The sequence below is a fragment of the Rissa tridactyla genome, chromosome 11 (genome assembly GCF_028500815.1).
Source record: "Rissa tridactyla isolate bRisTri1 chromosome 11, bRisTri1.patW.cur.20221130, whole genome shotgun sequence".
NCBI lineage: Eukaryota > Metazoa > Chordata > Aves > Charadriiformes > Laridae > Rissa > Rissa tridactyla.
Window position 1 is genome coordinate 19,638,985 of NC_071476.1, and position 11,251 is coordinate 19,650,235.

Genomic DNA, 11,251 nt, shown 5'->3' on the forward strand with positions numbered 1-11,251 from the left:
AAAGTGGCTTAGGATCTGTGAGGTGAAGGGCACTGAGTAACAGAGGTTGCAGTTTGCACTCAGTCTCCTGGATGGGAGCACTGGAGGAGGGAGGGACGAGAAAAACAGGTGTTGAATAGGAGCTGGGAGGGGAAGGGGACAGCAGGGACAGGGACTCAGCCAGGGAGGAGCTCAGTAGGAGGACAGGGGAAGGGAGCAGAGCTCCAGGGCTCTGCCAGAGAAAAAAGGGAAAAAGAAATTGCTCTGCAGCAGTTTCAGCCGAGAACAGAGGGGACCCGCACAGGCTGCCCGAGCACATTTTGAGCAACAAAAAGAGCCGGGCTCTGGCAGCAAGATGAAGCCCAGGCAGGGCTGGAGGGAGCCGGGGAGAGGAGCTGCAGGCAGGGATGCTCCTGCCCAGCCAGATGCTGAGTGGCACCGCACTTGGTGCCAGTCCAGCCACCCCTCCAGCAAGCTGGTTTGGGTTTATATAACCTTTTTTGATTATTCTTTCCTCTGGGCTAAGGGAGGCTGCTCTCTAGCTCCGCAGTGAACAGCCTGACCAGCTTTTCCCTGTGCTGCCCAGAGGGATGCATCCAGCTACAGACTCAGAGACGGCTCAGCAACAGATCTTGCCCCGCTGCCATCCCCGAGGGAGCTGTCACGCCAGGAGACAGCACGGCCACCGATCTATCCAGACAGGCAAACGCTATGCCCTGGTGGGAGGCTGCAGGGCCCTTGGCTGGGCAAGGAGATGCAGTTAGACCATGGCTGCTTCTTGCAGGGAGCAACTGGTGGCTGAAGCCTGGAGCACCCACTCACATGCAGGAACAGCACGCCTCGCATTACAGAATCACAGGATGGTCTGGGTTGGAAGGGAACTTCAAACTCATCCAGTACTATCCCCCTGCCCTGGGCAGGGACGCCTCCCACCAGACCAGGTTGCTCCAAGCCCCGTCCAATCTGGCCTTGGACACCTCTGTGGAAGGGGCAGCCACAGCTTCTCTGGGCAACCTGGGCCAGGGGCTCACCACCCTCATTAACCTAGACCCACCTCTTCATCTCCTGATGCGGCCACTGAATATCACAGCAGGACTGCTCTCTCCCACTGGGGCCCAGGAAGGTCCCCAAAGGAGCAGGGCTACCATGGAGATTAACCGGCTTTATACTCACTCTCTTGTGAAAGGATGATGGGCCCAGCAGGGAGCAGGAAGGACCAGCTGCTCCCTAAGGGCAGGGGAGCTAAGATGACCCCAGCAGAGATCTCATCCTCATCAGCAGGCAGAGTCCCACCAGGCCTGAGCACAGCCAGGTGCTGGTTACAGGGTCCACCAGCAGTGCCAGGCACAGCTTGTGGTGATCCAGGTCCAGAACCCACCCAGGTGCAAGGGGAGAGGAGCCAAGGACAAGGTCAGAGGCATGACCACAACATGAGTCCAACATTCATCTGGAAAATAGGTCCACAGAGACAGCTACAACATACATCTGAGGGTCCTCCCAGGAGCCAAGAGGTCCATCCAGAGGCAGGTTGGAGCCAAGCCCTCCTGCAGCATCGCTCATGACAGGAGTGAAGTTCTGGCGCTGAGCTTAAATGGGGCTGCTGAGCTGTGGGCATAGGGGTGTCAGGTGAGGCTGGTCAGGGCCATTAGGGGCCGGTGGTCCCTTGGGGCTGATCCAAGCTGCATATAACCCTCAGCAAACAGAAACTGCCCAGCCAGGGAGCATGGCTTTGGTAGCCTGACCTGGGCAAATCGTTGCCTGCTTTGATGGTGGCAACAAGGGCTGAAGGGGAGCGCAGTCCCCTGTGAGCCAAGGCCGTTGCTGGTGCTCGTGCCTGGGGTGATGGGGCAGTGTGTGGGGCTGGCGCTTCCTCAGCAGTGGGGCCAAGCTGAGCCGTGGCCGTTGGCTGTGGGTCATGCCGTGGGTGGGCAGGCTGCATCCCCGCGAGGTAGCAGGGGGATAACACACTGCGCTGGGGATTTATGCACCTAAATCGAAATAAACATTTTTTTTAAAAAAACCCCACATATCTAAGAAGAGCGATTTTTCTCTTTTTGGCATGATTTTAGAACCATAAATATGAAAGACTTACCATCGCTCTCCCAAATCATTCTCAGGCAGTTCCAAATTTGACAGTGCTTTGCCACAAAAGGAGCCGGGTGCGTTTCGCTCACGATTTGCCCTTGGCTCCCTTCAGCCACATCTTAAACTACTTCAGCGCTCGGTCTGATTAGCAGCGTCTCCTCGGGGGCAGAGGCGGCCCTGGAAGAGCCGGAGGTGTTGCAGGTCAAGATTAAAGCGCTCTGCATGCCATTAACTGTCAAAACTATAACTAGCTTAAATCGGTGCAATTAGATGGCTCACAGGTTACAGGAGTAACGGCGGCGGCAGCTTTTCATTCCGCGCGCCGCGCGCTTCGAGCACAGCCTTGACATTAAAGGGCCGTGATTAAAAGCAAGTGTCGGGGGCTGAGACCTGGTGGAGGAGCTCAGCAGGCAGGGTTAAGTCCACAGCTTCTTCTGGGGTTGGACGCCCCAGGGCCTGGGGAAGATCTCCAAGCCTTAGCAGAGCCGGCTCGGCTTTTAGGTCTGTGATGCCATCTTGTGATGTGGCTGGGAAGTGGAAATGGCAGGGTCCCCTCTGGAGTCCCCTCTGGGTGAACCATGTGGCTCTTGTTCAGATGGATGGGAGGCCCAGAACCACCCCAGTTTAACAAGCCAGGAGGTAAGAGAAAATGTATCTTTTTCTAATAGAAAACTCCCTATTCTTGCTTTGGAAGAGTGGAAATGCTTCATTCAGTTAATATTTCTCTCTCTAGTTCAATTCTCTGGCTAAGAAAGCGATTTCTTCTAGGCTGAGGAATCTGACTCGCGTCTCTCCTTGGGTGCTGATGGCTAATTTTCCTTCCCAGCATGGAAGGACGCGGGGAAACCTGTGTTGTGAGCTGCTGTGGCGGAAGGACCTCTGGTTCAAAGCGCCGTGCCCAAACAGTAAAGGTACTTTTCTTCCCAGACCGAAGCTGGAGAGTTCAGCAGGATCAACTTTGCTGTAAGCATCCACACTGACCTCAATGCTGAGATGCACGGGCAGGGCCGTGGAGAGCCAGCGCAGGAAACACAGGATCTGTGAAGCTGGAAAAAATGAAATCAAGCGCCAGCTAATGGGAACCGGAGCGCAGGTGGGCTGGCTCTCTGCTTACCCTGGACACCACGCTTTAGGCACACAAGGTAGGAAGAGCCAGCTCAGAAACGGCTGTGGATTGCCAACAGCAAAAAGCCTGCCCTGAAACAAGCAGACTGGAGGTGTGTAGTCTTGCCAAGTCCCTCGCTCCACCTTCCCCAGCCTCCGTCAGACACCTTGACACCGGCCTGTTGCTCTGTATATCGGTGTCCAGGCACAGTGGTATAGCTATAACATCTCTCACTTGCGATCCAGTCACAGGAAGTTTTTCATCGGGGCTTTGTGCCCCAGTGAGACATGCCAATGCCTTTGGGGAAAGGCTGGGATCCCTCCTCCATGCTTCTCCCGCAGCTTAGGCTCTCAGAGCTCCGGGATGCCAAGCTGTCTCTTGCCTCAGGCAATCATCTGCTCCACCTCTGTCTTCTTCAAATGCTTCTCAGTCAAGGTGGGCGGCTATTCTTCCTGGACGTGGGGATGCTCATGCAGGTCACGATGCATGGGGTGCTCCTCCCCAGCGCAGCCAGCCCCTGCCCCGTCCCAGGACGCGCTGGGCTGCTTCTGCCCAGGATGCCCACGGCTGCCTGTGGGGAGAGGGGCTGGTGCTGAGCGGTGGAAACCGTCGGGTGCTTTCCCAGGCAGTGACGAAGGACGACAGTCTCCTGGCTACGCTCCAGAGCAGGAGGTCCAGGGCTGGTGAAAAGCTGCTAGGGTGGAGGACAGGGCACTTTGTGATTTTGGTACTGGAGGTCTCACTGCCCGTGGCTGAGGGCAGGCGCCCATGGACGGGGATGGATGGTGAGCTCTGCTGAGACCCGGAGCAGGCTGCCTAAGCGACAGCTCCGTTTTGGAAGCTGTATAACTCATTAGTGCAGCATGGGGCCCAAATTAGTATGCCTTGCCTCTTATAATAAGGCATTTTCAGCAGGACCAGGGAGATACTTCAAAAGCTTTCCGAACGCCAAATACCAGACCCCAGAGACTCTTGGTGCCAGGGCCAGCCTCTCGCTTCACAGCATAGATTTCCCTGCGCTCCTGGGCAGCTTTCCCCGCCAGTAATTTGATTTGGAGCATTGGTTTTATCTCAAAGGAATGCTTGCACGTTATTTGTGAACTTTGGATAAAAGGTGTCCCACCAGGCGAAACACAACAGCTCTGCCCCGGGTGTCAAGTAAAGCCATCTTTTGCCACGGCTTCCTGGTGAGTGTGTGTCCTCATTTGTGCAACACAGGACTAATTCCTCTTCAAATGCTTGGGAAAACTGCACTGCTAGAAGACTCTAGTGTCCGAATTTGTGAAAATATTTACTTTCTAGCCAGCTCCGGGGTGCGGGTTTCAAGGTCTCAGTGTTTCCGAGCTCCCCAGGTGCGGGGACGAGGAGCAGCGAGACCCGGGCACTTGACCCAAGCTGCCAACAGGGTTATTTCATACCAGGAACGGCACATTCGGTAGAAATTGGAAAGTTTGCTGAGGAGCTCGCTCTCTCTCTCTCTCTCTCTCCCCCTTGCTGGCTGCCATCCTGAGCACTCCTCGCCCCGGTGCCGGAGCCCTGAGCCCTTCCCTTCCTCCCGCAGCCGCAGCGCTCGCAGGGTCCCACCTTGGCTGTCCCTGCGGGGAGTGCACGGCTCCTGCTGGTGGGATGGGCTGGGCATAGTCCTTGTATTGGTTCTTTAGTGTTATTGATGTGAATTGTCTAGCCTTATCCTATTAAATCTGTTTATATTTCAACCCCTGTGTTTCCTTGTTTTTTCCCAGTTCCCTTTCCTGGGTGGGGAGGGGTCATTGGGTGAGAGAATAATTGTCTAAACGAGAACAAATCGTTGTGGGTTTCTCAAACCATGACAGTGTGCTCTCTGCATCCACTGCATCCCTCCGAGGGGAAGAGAAAAGGGTCTGAAACGGGCTGAGCCCAGCAATGCCGTGCTTGGCATCAGTGCTGCAGCAGCCTGGCCCGTCTGTGGTGGTCTTCCCTCTCTCCCAGGCCGGCGACGATGCCAGGAAACATCATCACATTGTTCTTTGATCCCTGCTCGGCCTGTTGGTCGTCTTAGCTTGGTGGAAGCTAAATACATCCTCCATTTCTCCCGCCAGTGCAGTGCAGGGGGCTGAAGGGAGCGAGGCGCTTTGTTTCAAGCCAGATTAGAGATACAAGTTACCACAAAACAAAAGAACAGCCAGCCTTCAGCAGAGCTCCTCTCATCTAGACACAGCCTCCCTTGAACCCAACACAGTCTGTGTTCAAAGCAATGCAACAGGCTCCAGAAGCCTGTTTAACCCCTGGCGGGTAAACGCTCAGTTACAGAATAAAGGAGGGCTCACATCTGAGAGATTTCGCTCCCATAAATTAGCAGGATGGGTTAAATCAGGACACAAAGGAGTGTCTGCTGGCACAGGGCGTCCGCTCGAGGGACTTGCAGTAGTGTGGAGCTGTAATGCTTCGGAAAGCTGCATGCTATAGCCTCGGATGGGACACACCGGGGCGTAACGAACATCTGGAGCTGTGGTCCTTTACGGGTTTATTGTTATCCTCAGCTCCGAAACCTCCAGTGCCCAGGGACTCGCTGCCGGCCCCGTGCCGCCTGCTCTTCCCCAGCCCCGCGGCGGCAGGATGGGTACCGTGATCCTTCTGTACCTGCCGTGGCTCAACAGCATCTGACAGAGTCAGTCCCCGGAGCAAAAGAAAGAGCAATGCTGGGGGAAAGGGGAAGAAAACCCAGCAAAGCGCTGACAGAAAAGTTCTGCCAAGGTGCTGTGTAAGTCAGTCGCGTTTCCCTTGGCCATCGCTGCTGCACGTGCTGTACAGAGCAGCTTTGGGGCATCAGCTGGGCTCAGCTGAAAAGCACTTTTATAACCCAAATTGTTGGTCACAGCTAGGAACTGGAGATGGTAACACACCGTATTTGTCCCTACAAGCACTGCATTATGAGGTACAAGCTAGTATTTGCCACCAGCATTTGTTCTGATGCTGGGCAGAGGAGATGAAGGCAGACCCATGCCGTTTTCATAGGATCACAGAATGGTTTGGGTGGGAAGGGATCTTAAAGCCCACCCAGTGCCACCCCCTGCCCTGGGCAGGGACACCTCCCACCAGCCCAGGTTGCTCCAAGCCCCGTCCAACCTGGCCTTGAACCCCTCCAGGGATGGGGCAGCCACAGCTTCTCTGGGCACCCTGGGCCAGGGGCTCACCACCCTCACAGCAAACAATTTCTGCCTCAGATCTCATCTAAATCTCCCCTCTTCCAGTTTAAACCCCTTCCCCCTCGTCCCATGGCTCCCCTCCCTGATCCAGAGTCCCTCCCCAGCTTTCCTGGAGCCCCTGTAGGGACTGGAAGGGACTCTAAGGTCTCCCCGGAGCCTTCTCTTCTCCTGGATGAAGGCTTTCGGTGCCTGTTCGTCTCCTTCACGACATTACCCAGTTTAATTTCACCCATCCCACCCGCAGAAGCCCGCCCGGGCCCGCAGGCACCGCCCTGACCGGATCCGGGCCGGGCCGGGCCGGGCCGGGCCCGCCCCGCGGGGGGCGGCCGAGGGGAGCGGGGCGGTGCCTGCGGAACCACCCGGGCGGCGCGGTGGGACTCGGCCTTTCTCCGCGCCCGCCACCGTGAGGCACAGCGGCGGAGCTTGGACGGGGCGGCCGCCATGAGGTGACGTGGGAGCGCAGGGACTCTCCTTCTCCCCGGCCGCCATGAGGCGAGGTGGGGGCGCAGGGACTCCCCTTCTCCCCGGCCGCCATGAGGCGAGGTGGAGGCGCCGGGGCTTCCCCTTTCCGGCCGCCATGAGGTGAGGTAGGGGCGCCGGGACCGCCTTCTCCCGCCGCCGTGAGCTGGGGGCACCGGGACCGCCCTTCTCTGTCCGCCGTGAGGCGTGGTGGGAGCGCCGGGGCTCCCCTTTTCCCCGGCCGCCACGAGGCGAGGCGGGAGCGCAGGGACTCCCCTTCTTCCCGGCCGCCGTGAGGCGAGGTGGGGGCTCCCGGGCTCGCCCTTCCCGGCCGCCGTGAGGTGAAGTGGGGGCGCAGGGATTCCCCCGGCCGCCATGAGGTGAGGGGCAACGGGGCGGGAGGCCTGGGGTGCCTCACCCTGCCCGGGCGCTCTGGGGAAAAAAAAAAAGCCACGTGAAATACTCCCTCTTTTTTTTTTTTTTTTTTTTTTTTTTCTTGTTATTAACGGCTGGAACGCGGCCGTGCCCGTCGGCCCACGCTGGCTGATAACCTGCGAGGCCCTGGGACTGGAGGGTAATTTGTTCAGGCTGTGCCGTTTAGAAGTAATTTTTCAGCCTATTATTCGGTTTGATTTTTTTTTTTCCCCACTTTCCACAAGCCAGATCCCAGCTGTTTAGCGCTATTAATACAGATTTAATTAATTGAATATTTTAAGTGATGTTTCTCTTGTGCTCTCTTTAGGGCTTCCAGCTGGTGTGCGGCTGAGGCGCGTGTGAGGGGGATGGCTGTAACGCGGAGCTCTGGGGTGGCAAAGAGCTGTCTGGGAGACACAGCCCTCGGGTAACAGCTCCTCAACGGTGGCCTTCATCGATGGAAACCCCCGAGTCTTGCCATAGCATGACCTGTGCCTGTGGAGAGGAGATGTGAGGGAATAACCTGTTTGTGAGGCACGGGGAGAGATCGGGAGCCTTTCGAGCTACGAGGGTGAGCTCTCTCCACAAGTCAACTAGGGGAGATGGGCAAGAAGACTGCTCCTTCTGCCATTTTGAGTAAATAAATAGCCTCTGCTGGCTTGTGAATGGGCTGTTGTGCCAGCCTGTGGTGCTCTGGAGTGGAAATAACCCCTTGGTTTATCTAGAGAAGCACGTAGTGCTCCCTGCTGCTGGGAGAGATGTTAGAAGCAAGGCCCGCATCATGAGGGGGATGTACTTTAGGGCCTCTACATCCTTTAAAACCCTCAATTTTGAGTTCTTTTCTGCCCAGCGGTAGTCAGCTACCTGTTGCTGCGCAGTGCCTGTGATAGTGTTATGCTGCTGGGAGAGAAACGCGCTGCTGAGTGGCTCCTGGCACCGCCGGTGCTGTCCTGGCATTCGGCGGTGGCAGGGTTTGGCAGCGCTCTGCATGCTCGAGAGTGGAGTAACTCCTGCTCCGTGGGGTTAATCCTAGATGGGATGCAGACAGCGCACTGTCAGAAAATTAAAAAAAAAAAAAAAAAAAAAAGAAAAAATCTGTCACGGATGTTTTATTTAATATTGCATCTTTTGTGTAAAAAGGAGGTCAGCTAATTAACTGGTCAGTGTTAAGAGTTGAACTTGGGGTCTTCAGATACACTCCTGTTAACTGTCTTTGAATCTTTTTTAATGTCTTTAATTAATGGTTTGCATGTTTTGCTGCAGGAGGGGGCTTGGTGGGGCAGCAGTAGCTGTCAGAAGAAAAGGAGTAAGCTGTTGGTGCCGCTTGTAGGCCGCCATTTGAAACAGATTGAGAAGATGGAAACTTACACAGTTTAAGTGGGATTGCTGGAGAACTACTTGTTTTCAGGATCCGGATGCAGTAACTTTTGAAACATCAAAGGTGATTACGGGCAAGGTATAACACGAATTAGATACACAATTTGTTAATGCCCTCTCACTGCTTGTTTAAAATGATATCTTTATTAAACTTATTTTTAAACTTGCTCATTTTGGTTTTCATTATATCATGAGGCTGTGGGGTACAGCAGGATGTGAAAGCTGCCCTGAATTCTTGTCGGTGGGAGGCTGGAGAGGCAGGAAGGTGGCAGTGTGTGCCTGGCACCCCTCCTGCCGCACACACCCTCTCCTCCAGAGCCTCCGCTGCGTGGTCAGGTTTTTAACAAGGCTTCCTTTCTGCACGCACTCTGAAGGAGATGTTTAAAGTTTTCCATAAAGGAATTAAGGTCTGTAATACCTATTTCTGCTGCGCACGCAGCTAGTACCAGTTCACAAGGTATCCGTCCCATGCTCCGGTTCCTGACTTGAAAGAAGTTTCTTGTTATCTCCCTTCTCTGGGCCTGAGGGGAGGTGAAGCCCACAAGAGATGGAGGAGTTGAGAAGTGCTGCCGAATACTTAAAATACATTGAAACTGCTGGGGAGGGGGAAGGTGCCCATCATGGATTCAGACAAAAATGTTGTTTAAACTCAAAAAGCAAGTGCAGTTGTCAGAGCAAAGGAGCTCTCGCCAAGATGCCTGACCCATTTGGATTCAATGCGGTCTTCTGGGGAGCCCCAGGTTTGTGAAATAACCCAAACTTGGGAGTTTTTTAGGCTAAAACTTCTGGTTTCGGTTTTGTAAAAAACGGTTCAATGGCCCTCAGTCACGTTACATGACGGTTATCCTGCCTTAGATGCTGCTGCAGTGCCATCTACATAGGCTTTGAACTGCTGGCTGCAGGGGTGCAACAGCATCAACCTATTTAGGTTGCTACTGGCTGCAGTTTATATAAATGTGAGGCTTTTGATAAAAACAGTGGCACGCATCAGGTTAGTTCCCAAATTGTTAATGGTTTATGTCAGGCAGGTGCTTCTGTCATGCAGAATATAAATGAATTAACTACAGTGCTGAATTCTATCAGGGCTCTCTTAATTTTTAAATGTCCCTGATGCTTCTTGCTTACCTGTTAGCCCTTCTGCCCTCTGAGTATCGCTGAGCTTTGAATACGCATTTGTTATACTCTATACAGAAATATTTGTCAAAGTATTGAACGACAGCAAGAAAGAGGTTTTTCTTAGTTGAAATCTATGGCATACATAAATAATGTTACTGGTTCTGTATGAGCAAGTTCTACCTGCAAAACTAATGCTGGGGTTTCCTGCGGGTTAACGTTGTGCCCAGCGATGTCCCTCTTCCCCAGCTGGGCAGCGAGGGGTGCCCGACGGCCAGTGGACTTCCAGGAAACACACTCGCTGCCTCGGGGCCGCTCTGCTTCCTGCTGCTGTACCAGGTATTTCTGAAATCGGCAAAAAATGAGGAATACACACCGTCAGCCACTTAAAGCATGGGCAACAAATACACGCTGACTGGCTTATTTCCTTGAAAAACTCTTTCTGCGGCAAAGCTCTCAGGGCTGAACCCAAGACTTGGAGGCCTGGTTGTGCTGTAACAAAAAAGGTAGGAGAAAAGGTGGGAGGAAGTCTGCTGGCAGCGGTGGTTATCCCATCGGAGCGCTTGGGAGCGGCCGCAGAGCTCTTGAGGCCCCGCAGCTCTCCGGCAGCTGGAGGGGTACCGCTTTTTCTCCCCTCGCAAATCCACCAGGCTTTGTGCACCTACCGGAGAAGAAAAAACATAGGAATGTCATAAAAATTGTCAGAACCCGAGAGGAAAAGGGAGCAAGGCCCTCTCTTCTACCCAGGGAAACGCGAACGTGATTTATGGCTCTGTTTATTAGCACCGTACGCTTTGCAATCTCCATGTGACTTCTACTGGGCAAAAGTGGCTGGATTGCTTTATGTTCCATCAAGGCGCTTTGCTCTACTTTTGCTGCTCTGCAGTACCGGAGCAGACACAGAAGTGTTGTTAACTTAGATTTATGTGTTTGCTTTCGAGCGCTTAATTGTTTTTTATCCTGAGCTTGTTAAGAGAGCTGCATTTCTTGTGATTGTTCTCTGAGCACTTCATATTATTTCAACACGTATTTTGTACCAGTCCGTTGGTTTTTTTTTTCCAAATACCTTCTGTGTTATTGTTTCGTGGTGCTCTCCAGCCACATATAGAGAAGAAAAATCAGCCCGCGATGAATTCAAAAGGCAGGTTTTTTCCTTTTTCCCTGGAGACGGCCTCCTCGCCTTTGTAAAGCTGCCGAACACAGCAGCTCCCACATCGATGGAGAGGCTGAGTCCTTAGCCCCAAATCAAATTGGAAAGACATCGAGTGTGAAAGAATTTTAAATGATAAATATAACTTGCATGATTCTACAAGTACTATTTTCGTCATAAAAATCAACAAATTTAAGGAGAGTGCAGGAAGGGTGAACTTTCCTCATACCAGCGCCAGGTGGCAATATTGGCTCAGATGAGAAGAAAAGCCTTGCACAGGAGCTGTGGGCTTTTTTTGCCAGAATCTTCTAATGAACCTAACAGGCATCGAGAGCCCATTGTCTTAAATTTTATTTTAGAGATGGTAACATCTCCATCCTGCTG

The 11,251-nt window shown here is 53.6% G+C and overlaps 1 long non-coding RNA gene and 1 other non-coding gene across 2 annotated transcripts; both read left to right on the forward strand.

Moving 5' to 3' along the window:
* Window positions 1-6,679: 6,679 nt before the first annotated feature.
* Window positions 6,680-8,771, forward strand: LOC128916107 (uncharacterized). The gene is made up of 3 exons (XR_008468847.1): window positions 6,680-6,800; window positions 7,556-7,798; window positions 8,491-8,771. It is a non-coding gene; the product is annotated as an uncharacterized LOC128916107 (long non-coding RNA).
* On the forward strand, window positions 8,073-8,276 carry LOC128916385 (small nucleolar RNA SNORA74). The gene has a single exon (XR_008468946.1). It is a non-coding gene; the product is annotated as a small nucleolar RNA SNORA74 (small nucleolar RNA).
* Window positions 8,772-11,251: the final 2,480 nt, after the last annotated feature.